Source organism: Ptiloglossa arizonensis, chromosome 2 (assembly GCF_051014685.1).
Source record: "Ptiloglossa arizonensis isolate GNS036 chromosome 2, iyPtiAriz1_principal, whole genome shotgun sequence".
Classification (NCBI taxonomy): domain Eukaryota; kingdom Metazoa; phylum Arthropoda; class Insecta; order Hymenoptera; family Colletidae; genus Ptiloglossa; species Ptiloglossa arizonensis.
The window spans coordinates 10,469,733-10,483,694 of NC_135049.1; positions in this window are offsets into that span (position 1 = coordinate 10,469,733).

Below are 13,962 nucleotides of genomic sequence, written 5' to 3' on the forward strand. Positions count from 1 at the left end.
TACTGACTGTGTATTTAATTACTAAAAGGGAATAGCTAAAAGTGTTACATAAAGTGCTCGTAATGATCGAACAATTACACATTACTGTATTCTAACAATAAATAATTTCTGAGTTCGCAAATAATGTACCTATTTGTTACATAATTAGTTCCATCAACTTTGTCATAGTTTAAAGCTGCGGAATATTGAATAAACTATATTGTAATAGAGATTATCGTAATACTTTCTGTTTATTAGAAAAATAAGAACTGACATCTGAAAGAACATGTCATTTCTTTACTGTAAGACAATCTGTTTCATATTAAATATATTACACACATTTGAATCATTCCACTTTTGTCATACAACTGTCTTTTCTAAAATACCAAAGTTACCTTGAACGGTTCAAAATTTTACAATTCGAGTCGTTGGTACAGTGTTCTAACCGATAAAAAATTAATTCGATCACTATTAATATCAACTCACACGATCGACTACATCCAACATAACCCCTACTATTTAATTATTATTCTAGTACTCTTTTCGAAACGTTTTATATTTCTCCATAATATCGTAACAATTAAACATATTACCAAAACTGTACAGTCAACTATTATACGTTAATGAAATAAAAAGTCCAATAAAAGAAAGTATTGAACAATTCCGCGAGTCCCACATCTTGTGTACATCTTGAAAATGAATCATTCTGATCAGTCGTTCGTTGAAGATTTTCATTATTACTCAGGAATTATACACGCGAAAGCGCGCATTACCATGAGACTTAAAAACGATCGCGAAAACGTGAAACGATACGCGCCGATATTCTCCATATTTGTTCATTCGATCCAGAGTGTGTTATAATACACGGCTCTTTACGCGTGCTGCGTTTAACGCGGACGTCCGTTTCGATGTACATACATCCTATTTGTAATTCCGCATAATATTCCGCGTGTTTGCCAACCTTCTGCGCGTTGCATTTTTATTATACATGTGGAGCATCGATATTATTAAAGTCGAGCCCGGCCGGTATCGCCGCGTACAGGATATCGCGTCATTAAATTGCATTTGCATATCACTGATCCGATGAATAGGGCCTAGCACGCCTCGGTGAAGCCAATTAAAGTTGACAGGTCTGGCCAACGGAAGTTCACTTTTTTTTTTTTCCCCTGTTGCGAACGCGGGCGTACTGTTATCGGTGCGTTACAGCCACTGGGCTTAAACGGCTTCGTGGATGCGCACGTGGCGTACCACTTCGATGTATCGAACTTTGTACAGTATTGCTCGTAAAAGAACACTTCCCTGGTACAAATAGAGCCACGATCCCCGATACGGGTTAAACGACAAAGCTCAGAGGAAACGATAAATAATCAAAGCGTGATGTTGCATATTCATATTTGCGCTTCGACGCGTGCGAATTTTTTCCCTTTTTTGCAACACGGTTTTCTCATGATTATGGAAAGTCACGCGTACCCATCCACATCTGTCACCGCGATATGATTCCCGGACCCCGGGCCCCCTTCGTGTCCCGGTACATCAATTCCCGTGTAAACACGATCCACTATGCTAATCTGCCAATCTATTCCGACTGATATCCCTAAGACGAAGCTGTAAATTTTCGCTTCGAGGCAATTGTTTATTGCGCGGAGTACCGAACGTCTGAAATACGATTCTAGTGGAAAAATGTGTGGGATCTTTTTCGAAATTTACAGGAATTGTCTACGGTTACTATTTCCAAGTAGATTCTTCTGGAAGAGATGTATCGAGGATAAGAACAAAATATTAATAATAGAATAGCAAATAAATACAACTTCGAATGATTCCTGATATATTTACAATCTGTTCCGAAAACTTTTCGAAGAAAAATTTACCTGAGCGAGTGTTTTCATCCCCAAGATTATTTCAATATTGAAACAAAGAATAATTTTCAAAAAGTGAATCTTTGAGTTGATAAAATTTCTATCTTAACGTTAAGATATTGTGGAAAAATAATCATTAGCACTGCTAGAAAGTTAAAGATGAAGGGTAGCATAGTATTTAATTTTCAAAGTATCAAATTATTTTAGTACAATATTGTTAATCGTGTCGGCTCCAGAATAAAAAATTCATCGGATTGTAACCTAAAAGATTACTGAAAATATTCCAAGGTTATTCTAAGATAACAAAGGTCACTTTTGATACCATTTTGTTCATCGATTACCACTCGTTATTGAAAAAATATTATCTTGAATAATTTCAGATAAACTCGACGTCTCAGAAAATGTACAATGTTGAAAGGAGTGAAACACGAACTCCGATACACTATCTTTACGTGTGTGTATCGAGTTCAGTGTTTATCCACGTTCGTAAGCAAATACCAGGCGAAGCGTTATCGCGAAGTTACATTTTAAACAGAAACACGTACCCTTTCAGACATCGGGCGATCGAGTGATTTGGAGAAAGGAGAGGTTGACTGGTACCCAGACCCTTCGTAGAAGCGAACGTTCACGGATGATGTGCAATGACCGGTATCAGTAGACCGTGCAACGGTATGCATACATCGTACGGCACCGATCTTTCTCAAGACAGCGCTCGAAAAAGGAAACTGACACGCTTCGATTTCGTACGAAATTTCATGTCTATCTGCATTCCGCGAGCGTATCGTATCGTACACGCGATTGAAAGACACGCGTTCGAATATATTAGAAGTATATTCTTCTCGGAGACTTCGAGTTATGCAATAAGAAATTCCTTTCGTTTGTAGCTGCGCATGCCTCGTGCGCGATCCATTTATTGAAAGAATGCGCGCATAGGGTGTTATAAATAGGTACATTTACCTTTCTCCATCGCGTTTGAATATTTTTCCTACGGTTACAAAAATATCTGGAGATATTCCACGCGTTGCCAATTGAATTTCATCGGGGGAGGGGGGGGTGGGGTGGGGTGAACGATAAAATTGATGCGTATCGTGTTTTTCAAATAATACAAATATTATCGAACTACAAAACGATATTAAACTTGCCGAATTTTATTAAAAGCCGTAGTTCCTTTTTAAATATCGATCAAAGCGCAAAAGTAAACACACTTGAATTAAACGTTTCAGAAATCAATTTTTTTTGCGTGGAAGGTTCATCAAAGGACGATCGTTTCTTTTTGCGTGTTACAAACGATCTGATGAGTTTGATTTTAACGTAGAATTCAGCAATTCGAATTTGCGACGGGAACGATGGCGAATTGATACTATCGATGTCATAAATTATAATCCGATATCGAATAATATTATATACATATGCAGATAAGGTTACGTGTACTCTTTCAGATATGAGAAAATAAGAAAATCGGATTATCTAACCTAATACAACTCGTTACTTTTACACCCATTTTACGTTTAATATTTATGTTACAAGTTTTGCGAAAGTTTACATTATTATTCTCTTTGAACAATTCTATCAATTAAATTTTACAATTACTTCGCTTTTCTAATACCACAAACCACAACCAATAATTATACTTTTCTTAGAGACGCGTTAAATGTTAGCAATTAGGTTATGTATGCTCGTAAAAGGTTAAGGCTGAGGCTAAGCACGTTCCGCTTGATAAACACCATCTATCGGAAAACAAGAAGAACTTTTGTTCGATTCAATGTAAGATATTGATATCGATCCAATATTCGTCAGAAAAGTGCACATTGGCATCGAAAATTGATACCAAGTACCCGAGATACCGACACCTCAATCCTTCCTATTAACCCGTCAAAAACACCCTGTAATTTATCACGTTACCCATACACACACACACAAACACACACATTAAGTCTTCTAGAATCCACTTTTTGCAAGAAAAAATCTGTAGAATTTTTCTCGCGTTCCTCGAGGCTCTACGAACTCCGTTTCATCCTCTCTGAATCTTCGATTTAGAGATTCTTCGGGTTTCGAGTTCTCGGGAGTTCGGTGAATTTCAGGCGACGAAAAATCGACCGTTCCTTGGAAGCTCCGGTGTACCTGAAGGGTTAAACGCCTCGGTATCGAATCTCTCGAGTATCATCGACACCTAATCGTATAAGTGACGTAGCTGCTCCAAACCCTCGGATTAACGAACGAAGCGCAAATAAGTACAGATGATACGGTGGGGCCGTGACAGTCGGTATTTTCGTCGTTCCGTGCGAAACTTCTTTAGCGATAGACAAATTGAATTATTGAAAAGCCGTTATCCGTGCTCCCCGTTCCGATATTCAGAAAGAGACCGAAAAAAGGAAAAGAGAAAGAACCAGGAGAGCGAGCGAGCGAGCGAGAGAAAGAGAGAAGAGGGTGGTGGTTGGAGTGGAAGGAAGAAGTCGAAGGTAAATGTTCTACACGATTACATAAAGCCACCAGCGATTCGTAAGCGGAGGTGGTGACTTTTCTTTTTTCTACGTTGCCCTCGTCGTACTGAATCGATTAAAGGGTGGTACCGTCGAAGCGGCGTATCCTTTCAGGGTAACGGATCATTAGCATCCCCTCATTTAATTTAGATTAGCAAGCCCGGGGGGGTATAAGAGCCAGCTACGACGATATCCGACCGAACTTCCACCGCGTCTCTTTCTCCTCCACCCGGCCCTCGACCCCTCCCACCCCCTGGCCTAGCGCCACGTCGCCCTTCGAGGCACCCAGCCCAGAAGAAACTACTTCTGCGTACTACTTTGTTTCACCGTACGCATAATATCATGTAGATGCCACCGGGCCGCGCCGTCGTGAATGGAAATTCGCCCATTTTCCACGGAAAAGTGTTTCGATAGGAATGCGACCGCGTGTGTTGTCGACTGGCCGTGGTTTCTCCGGAACAACCCCTGTAAGGTCGCGATCGTTTCCTGCGCGACGATGCCGCGCGGATCCAATTGAAGGAACTAGATAAGCGGCGTTGACGCTGGTTTCTCTTTGTACCTCTCCACGGAATGTTCCAAGATTTTCAAGACCCTTTCGATCATCCTACGCAACGACTACGTGGATTCTTCGGAGTAAACCACCCGCTCGATTTCACCCTTTCGAATTTTACGCGTTTCTCTACGACGCAGCCCTCGACTTACAGGCTTTAATTCCTTCGGGATATTTCCGTATCGATCGAATCGCGTAACTACATACTTTCTCAGTTTCGGAGTTCAAGTTCCTTTTCTGGATCTGTTTAGGCTTCTTTGGATTCTTTGGAGTAAACTACCCGCTCGATTTCACCCTTTCGAATTTTATCCCTTCTGGATATTTCCGTATCGATCGAATCGCGTAACTACATACTTTCTCAGTTTCGGAGTTCGAGTTCCTTTTCTGGATCTGTTTAGGCTTCTTTGGATTCTTCGGAGTAAACCACCCGCTCGATTTCACCCTTTCGAATTTTACGCGTTTCTCTACGACGCAGCCCTCGACTTACAAGGTTTAATTCCTTCGGGATATTTCCGTATCGATCGAATCGCGTAACTACAAACTTTCTCAGTTTTGGAATTCAAGTTCCTTTTCTGGATCTGTTTAGGCTTGGCGAGGCTTCGTTCTCGAATCGTAGGTTTTGGTTTGGATTTGATATTGATATTCGAATTGAGAGCGAAGAAGAGGTGAATTATTGTTAACGAATCAGAGAAAGAACAAAGTGGAATAGTTTTTATTGTTAATATACTTAATCTTGGGTAATTACTTATCCTTAGTAAAGGTAAGTTACACTTTGAATTAAAGGGTAAAATATTTGTATACTGTTGAATAGTTTTACCGTAAAGTAAACACGAGATTGTTTATATGTGAGACTTGAGCGTTCGACCTTTTTTTGTTTACTTTCCAATCAGTTTCCTTTCACACTCCATCGTTTCTGATATTTTGTGGCTCGTGTTTACTAAGAGTCTGTAACGGTTCGCCACCTTTTGAATCAGACTACATTGTGATAACGTACATCTAATTATGTACAGTTGAAATACTTCTTTGTTACTGTCCATGCATTCTCGCTTGTAATATTCTATAGCCTTCGTCCACATCATTCGATTTCTTTACAAAATTTTCGCGTATTATCTCAACGAATCACTCGATAATACGTTTTGATTAATTTTTTTAAACAATTCAATCTTTGATTGCTATCTCGTTCGAATATTTTTATAACTCGCAGTAAACTCGCACTACCGTTTAATTTTGATGTTAAAATAGCTTTCTCTAATTTTAGATAAAAATAGTTCGACTCAAAATAAAATTTCAAAATCGAAAGAAGTTAAAGTCTAAAATTCAGTATTTTTAGATTTAATGAAATATACAAGGTGATTCGTTTAACAGGAAACGGTGAAATGTCTCACAGAGGATTAAAGTTACCAAAAAAATATTCTTACGAAAGTTATTTAATATAGAGAGAACATTTCGAGGTATAAATAATTTTCCTGTAGGTGTAGTGGTGTAAGAGGCGTCAAAATCGAGATAATTCTTTTAAATGGAACCCTGAATTTTTGTTCACGAATTAGCGTCGTTCGTTGAGGCGAACACAATGATATAATTCCGTAAAGTGACATAAATGAAATCTGTAGAAGTCAGATGAACGCAAATCCAATTGGAGTCATTCAATACGGTTGATCGATATAATCAGACTTCTATGGATTTAATTTATGAATAAATAAACGCTGTCGTGTTATGAATAAAAAATTCAAAATTCTATTTAAAAGAAATTAATTCGATTTTTACTTTTTGCTCCGTCACTATACGTACAAACATATTATTTATCTACCTAATATCTTGCTCTGTACCAAATAACATTTGTGAGAACATTTTTTGTAACTTTAATCTCTGGTAAGGTATTCCACCGTTTTCAGTTAAACAATTCATGCTGTATAAATAGATTTCGTATTGACCGGTATTAAAAGTTGCCTTCGCCAAAACAGATTGATATATATATTTAAATAAATATTGTAGTAATCCTTGAGTGATGGATGAAAATAAAATAAACATTCAAAGTGGAATTCGTTTAATTTTTCCAATCTTCCTTTGCAATGTGAAGTAGTAAAAGTAAATTACATCGCATTTATTGACCGATGTTTCTTTTTTATTTCGCTGTCAACATTTTCTCATAGTATCCATCAGCAGTGATAGATTATCTTACATTCATAAATGTATGAGGAATCACACTTGTTGCAGGTCAACAAAATGATGATCAAAAAATGAATCGCTGTTATTCTTTGCGAGAAAAGCGGTGTGCAATTCATAGCATAATCCTTCGGACTTTGAATGTTATATTAACATACATTTTTGTTTACTAATTTTCGTTAATTCACGCAGATATAGAATTAGAGGGCAATGCAAAGTCTTATCGTTCTATCTCACAATCTACTGTAATATTCTACGTTACCATCACCTTGTCAGTGAAGTAGTAACAACTATTCACGCATTATAATTTGTCAATTTCTTTCCTACGATAATACTTACTATAGAGAAAATATAATTAAGTAAAAGTTTCTTTGGTCGCATGGAACAATATAAGGTTTTTGTAGTAGATATTAGTAATAGATAGTCATCCAATTAGTTTAAATTATATGCATTTATCTACTAATTCTTACTTTCTTCAGTAAAGGCTTGCTACTATAATTTTTTCTTAACGTTAAGTTTGATATGAATTCTCCTTTAATACATTACTCGAATGTATTAAAAAAATATTACTCAATTATTTTTTCTCGTATTACTTTCGACCCCCCTTTCCTTATCAGAAATCATATTCAAAACAAAATAACGACGTCTACTCTATTTGTACCCTGACCTTCGGGTTAACCTTGAACATTACACAATATGTAAAAAGTATATACAAATTTCAGGAAATAGTTAGAAAAGAAATTATAAATATTACTTCCTCCGTACAACATACCCGCGTATTGAAATAGAAAATCATTGAATTAAAATGAACACGAATCGATCTAAAAAGGATTGCAAAACAAATAACCGAATTAGTCATTTTATTTCTAACGAATTGATTTCGGTGCGACCGATGAATTGTTTCTTACCTTTCCAAAAGAAAAAAGAAGAGGAAATGGCATCGGGGGCGAATCAAAATTTCGAAAATTCACTTTCGTTCGTTGATATCAGATTGTTTCTCTCGGTTGTACGACGAAATTGCTACGTGTACCTGTTGCGAGTCGATACCAGACGAATAAAACGCCACAAGTGATACAATAGATATTCGTTTCGCGAGAAACGTGGTGCAAAAGATCGAATAACCGAATAAGTACGGCCAGTGACAGGGTGCAGCGGGCGAGCGTTGGGGGTTAGGGGGGGTGGTTATTGAAAATTGTCCGCTAAAATGGCGCCGTAAAACGGCGGCTATGATTAATGCGCAATGTGTCCATGCGGCATCGCAGTACCGAATCAGATTATCATAATGCACCTTAATTTGATCAACATCCGCTTGGAAACGGGTCGCGCGTAATTGCACAAACACGGAATATCAAAGCGGGGTTGGAACGGCGGCGCCGCGGCGCGTGCACGTATTCACACCGGGACGCGTGCGTGCGATTCGAATACTTTCGTTTCCCTCGAAAAACGACCAATGGCCCGACCGCAAAACCATTCGACTAAGTGGAGCCGCCGATACGGGGACCCGTTTCGTCCACGCGATTCGTCGATATGATCTGTGCCGTGTCATGTTTCGTTCTTCCTTTATTTTTCCCCCTCCCCGCCCACCGACTCACCCCTTACCGCACACACGCGAATGGACGCGGGAACCGCGGGTCACTCGCCATCGCTTAATTGATGAAAGCTTCAGCCTCGTGCGCGGGGATCTCCGCGACCAATAAAGACCACGGAATGCTCTATTAATCTCTTTGGGCGTTTAAATTGCTCGACGTTCCCTGTACAGACTATCCCTACCCTCTCACTCTCTCTCCCTTACTCGCTCACTCACTCATTCACTCTCTCTCTCTCCCTTACTCGCTCACTCACTCATTCACTCTCTCTCTCTCTCTGTCTTTCTTCTTTCTCTTACTCACTCACTCACTCATTCTCTCTCTCTCTCTCTCTCTCTCTCTCTCTCTCTCTCTCTCTCTCTCTCTCTCTCTCTCTCTCTCTCTCTCTCTCTCTCTCTCTCTCTCTCTCTCACACACACACACACACACACACACTCACTCACTCACTCTCTCTTTCTCTCTCTCTCTCACTCACTCACTCACTCACTCTCACTTTCTCTCTGTCTCTCTCTCCTTCTTCTTCTTCTTCTTCTTCTCTCTTGTTATCTCTCTTCTTCTTCTTCTTCTTCTTCTTCTCTCTTGTTATCTCTCTTCTTCTTCTTCTTCTTTTTCTCTCTCGTTATCTCTCTTCTTCTTCTTCTTCTTCTTCTCTCTTGTTATCTCTCTTCTTCTTCTTCTTCTTCTTCTTCTCTCTTGTTATCTCTCTTCTTCTTCTTCTTCTTCTTCTTCTCTCTTGTTATCTCTCTTCTTCTCTCTCTTCCTCACTCTTGTTATCTCTCTTCTTCTCTCTCTTCCTCACTCTTGTTATCTCTCTTCTTCTCTCTCTTCCTCACTCTTGTTATCTCTCTTCTTCTCTCTTGTTATCTCTCTGCAATGTTCTTTCCCTCTCCATCTCTCTCGCTCTCTTTCTTCACGCCTCTCTTTGCCTCTCTCTCTAGCGTTTCGCGGGCGGGAAAGGGGACGTTGAAAAGCACGGTGGAGTGGGTATGATCGAGTTAATTTCGGATTCGGCCGTGAAATTATCTGTAACAAATCGCATTGCAATCTTCCGCGGGAAATTGGGTTCCGTTAGATTCGCGGGTCGCGATTACGCCGCGTGTGATTGACGGGGGCGAAACGTCTTGGGAGCCGTCGCCGCGAGGGAGCGTGAGGAGTGGGGGCCGAGGGGGCGTGTAAATTATTCGCGCCCCGACGCCGTGGCGCGTGCACAAGTGACTCGTTCGTGGGGGTTCGTGGAGGGCGGTGGGTGAGAGAAAAAAAAAAAAGGAGAGGAAGGAAGGCGGCTTTGTGCCACCGACGACAATCGGCGTTTATCGGCAATTCGTTTCTTCGTGTTCGACGGAACGCCATCATTTCCATTTTTCGCGTCCGCTTCGTCGAACAAATTTAATTGGTTGTCCACGGGCACTGATAAGTACTTTTATGCCGATTCGGTTCGTTGAAATAAATTGGAACGACGCGGCCCGGCATTAATTTTTATTCGATGTTTCTCCGTTCGGCGGATTATTTTTATTACAATCGCCACCTCCCTCCATCACGGGCGGGGAATTATTTTTTCGAAAAGTTTCTCGTTTCTCCTTTTGGAAGATATTCATAACCTTTGGAAGATAACATAGATTCTTCTGTTTCAGGGTGTAGTCAGGGCACTCTCTGAGTCGCGTAAAATCGAAACAGGGTGACTTTTCTTCTGAAAATAAATTGCAAGTGCAGAATGAAATTGTTTTGTAACTGCGTGCTTCTGTTTTCCAGATAATTGATTTTTTATGATAGAATATTAATATATACAAGGAAGTATTATAAATAGGTTACATAATGTATGCTATGGTTCATATGTATCTATAATAGATAAGGTGTATTCTTCGAAGCGACGTACGATTTTTCAGCCATTTACAGGTTTCTGATAAAAACATGTTTTTAAGAAGAACTGATCATGCGAAGAATAAACGACAGTAATACAAATTTCGAAAATAATTTATTTTCATAGCAAAATTAAGGTCACCTCAAGTTTCTTAAATAGTGTCATCTACTGGCCAAAATTTTGAATCAAATACGAAATAATTGTTAGAGGATTCTTTACTTCGATAATCAGTAATCGTTAGATAAAATATTAATCAACTTCTTCACTGACGATTTATTCTGTAAACAAGAATTTTATGAATCTTCTGGCAATATTTTCGTATTATATCACTAGGATATTCAATTATAAAGTTTTATTTACAATTTTAGCAATTACTTACACATTGCAATATTTAAAATAATTTACAAGCTAAACGTACACGTAAGTGCCAATATTCCTGGAAAATTAAATCGTTCTTTTTCTCGAATTTAAAATTCGCCTTAAGGATACGTTTCGCTCTTAATCGTTGGTAGGTTTTTTGTTAAAGCTCGTCCAGAATGTTTCTCCTTACAGAAACATCAATGATAATCAGTGATAACACGAGTATCTAGAAGTTTGAATTTAAATGTCAAAGTAAGAAAATGAAATTAATTCGAAGCGCAGCCACCAATAATTAAATAAGAAGACTATAATTTCTAGAAAATTTTAGAAAACATTTTACAACTGGATGAAAGAATTTCTCAAGCGCTGTATCGAACGTTAGGGCAACGAGTTGCAAAACTGTCCAAGATAGAGTGTATCCGTAAAGAGGTTAAGAAAATACGCTTCTCTATCGTACGTTACTTTAGTAGAGCCACGTTGAAATATAAATAGGTGCGCTCACAATGAAAACTTCACCGAAAGCTATAGCCATCGGTGAATCGAAATATACGTACATGAGATTTTTTAGCGTAACAGTCGAAAACATAAATGTGATTCTAAGAAGATGTGACGTAACTCGTAGCACTTTTATATTTTTCCATTAACGAAATATCGATTCGATGCTTCAAAGAAGAATAAACATTGTTTCTCATCTCGTGTTACTTTTCTGCAGACACGAGATATAAGAAATCATTCGAGAGTAAGCAGTCGGTAAAGAATCTTTTATTTCAATAGTTAACTAATTTGACAACCTATTTCAAAACACGAGTGTAGACTAAACGTTGTCGGAGGGTGTCGATTTATGGCGTTGCTTGCGTCAAAGTTCAAAGCACGTGCGTCATATTTGCCAGCGATTTTAGCATAGGGTCTTTCCAAAACCTGGTTCTGCAGTGCGATGTGCACGAAATATTAAAAAACTGAACAAACTTTACGAGAATTCGTACACTCTCGATACGCTTAAACGAAATGAATTGAACATTGAGTTATATTTTACGGTACTACGCTAACGTGAAATTTTGTACATTCACACGTACGCATTTTGCGCACAGCATAAAAATAATTAATTTCGCTCAGCATTCATTTTTGCAAAATAAATTTCTTCCCTTCGAAATTCACCTTTTTTTTATTTATTTAAAGCCTTTGTTACGCAAGCATACATGAACATAAAATAAATAAAATAAGAGTGTAGAGTTAAACTTACTGTTATTGAAACCTAACCTCGAATGGTTGTTCCGCGTATTTGAAGGGGCTCTGTATACTTTCGATATATACACATGTAGATACATATTGCGAGCTATGGTATATTTTCCTGCAGCAATTCGAGTCTATTTTGAATCACGCAAGAAGTATTCCATTACACCGTCGGTTTTTAATTTAACAGACAGTTGTATCCTTCAACATAGCGAACGATGCGTAGAAATATAAATCCTATTTAATTAACACTGGTAGGCAGATCCGTGCAAACAAATAACACTCTCCCCCTTGGTTCATTCGCTTCTGATACTATCTCCCTTTTTCACGTTTTACACCCCCAACCGCTATATCTCCGTTCCCCGATATTGCCGAATGATAAAGAGCCGGTTAATTGCAATTAAATCAACAAACGCATAAAATACTTGTACATCGTTCGAACCCTCTATCGGCGCGCTCGATATCGCGAGTGCGGTAATACGAGATACACATACGTGTCAAATGTGAAGAGGTTTTCGAGTGTCTGCTACAAAAACATCGGAAATACGAAATGCCGCCGTGTAAAATAACTTTCGTGTTGTTCCGCTCACTATTATCGACGATACGGTTGCATTTTAAAAAAGTCTACAACGAAGGGATGCGCATTCGAAACGAAAACTTGATGAAAAATATTTAACTGCGCGAAACGAAAAAAGAAAAAAAAAAAAGAGCGATCGGAACGATTTCATTTTAAGTTTCGAATAAATCTTTTTTTTTTTAATCGTCGATGAATACATATCGGGCACGCAAATACCGTCTGTTAACGCGTTATTAAATCCGTAAAACCGGTATGGAAGCGATTCTTCGTGTAAAAATAAATCGAAAATGTGGAATAAAATTTTTCAACGCGAGGCTTCGCTTTCGAGAAAATTAACTTATGTAATGTTCGGGACACGTGCACGCCATTTAATATAATTCGGTTTAACGAACGCAGCTGCAGCTGTCCACTGCCGGTGATGTGATATTTATAATCCGGTAGATCCATTCTTTCGGGTCGTCAATGTTGCAAAAAAAAAAAAATATATATTAAATCGTTAAAGATCTAACGAAAAGTGACTTTTTTGCTATTATTCGAAAATACAAAACTACCGTGACTGCATGTTTTCTTTGTACCATTAATTAATCGACAAGAATACTATCTCCCTATCATCAACGTTACAAACAAACATACAAAAAATCATACCTACCGATGGTATCTTCGGACTCGATTTTCTCCAAAACGAAGCTAGAGTAGAAAAAGAGAGAAACGTATCCCTCGTTTTCGATGTAGCTTTTTCATGTAGAAACAGTTTCCTTTCGATCCCGACCCTCGTCTCGGGACACCCCACGCACGCATACGTTGTATCCGTTGCAGATTACAAAAGTTTCCGACGATATGGCGGCAGGTATCGTGACTCCCGGCATTAAAACTTATTTAGTATCGTGTTCGAAGAGTAATTGTACGCAGGAGAAGAAGAAACGTCTAGAACGCGGGAGAAGTTGATGCCAGGGGCGTTCAGGATGCGGGACATGGGGTGGGATGGTATCTAGAAATTCGAAATTCTAGTCGGAGGATACCTGTGAGGAGAGAAGTTTACGAAGAAGTTGTTTACGTGAAATTCTCCTCGCACGGTTCGGGGGAGCGGTAAAGTCTTGCTTCGAAGCGGTGTAAAGCATCAGTCAAATGTTGTTGCTATATTAAAACGCAGGAATCCAGGGCGTTTGCACGCCGCTGGTGTAAAGAAATATTGCTGCAGTTGGCGCGTTGCATAATATCGTTTAAATTCTACCGTATACGTAACCCACGCACGCACGAAACTTTTACATTTCGGATGTAAATTTCAATTGCAACGTTCGCGTCCGTCGGTTGTCGGTTTCACGT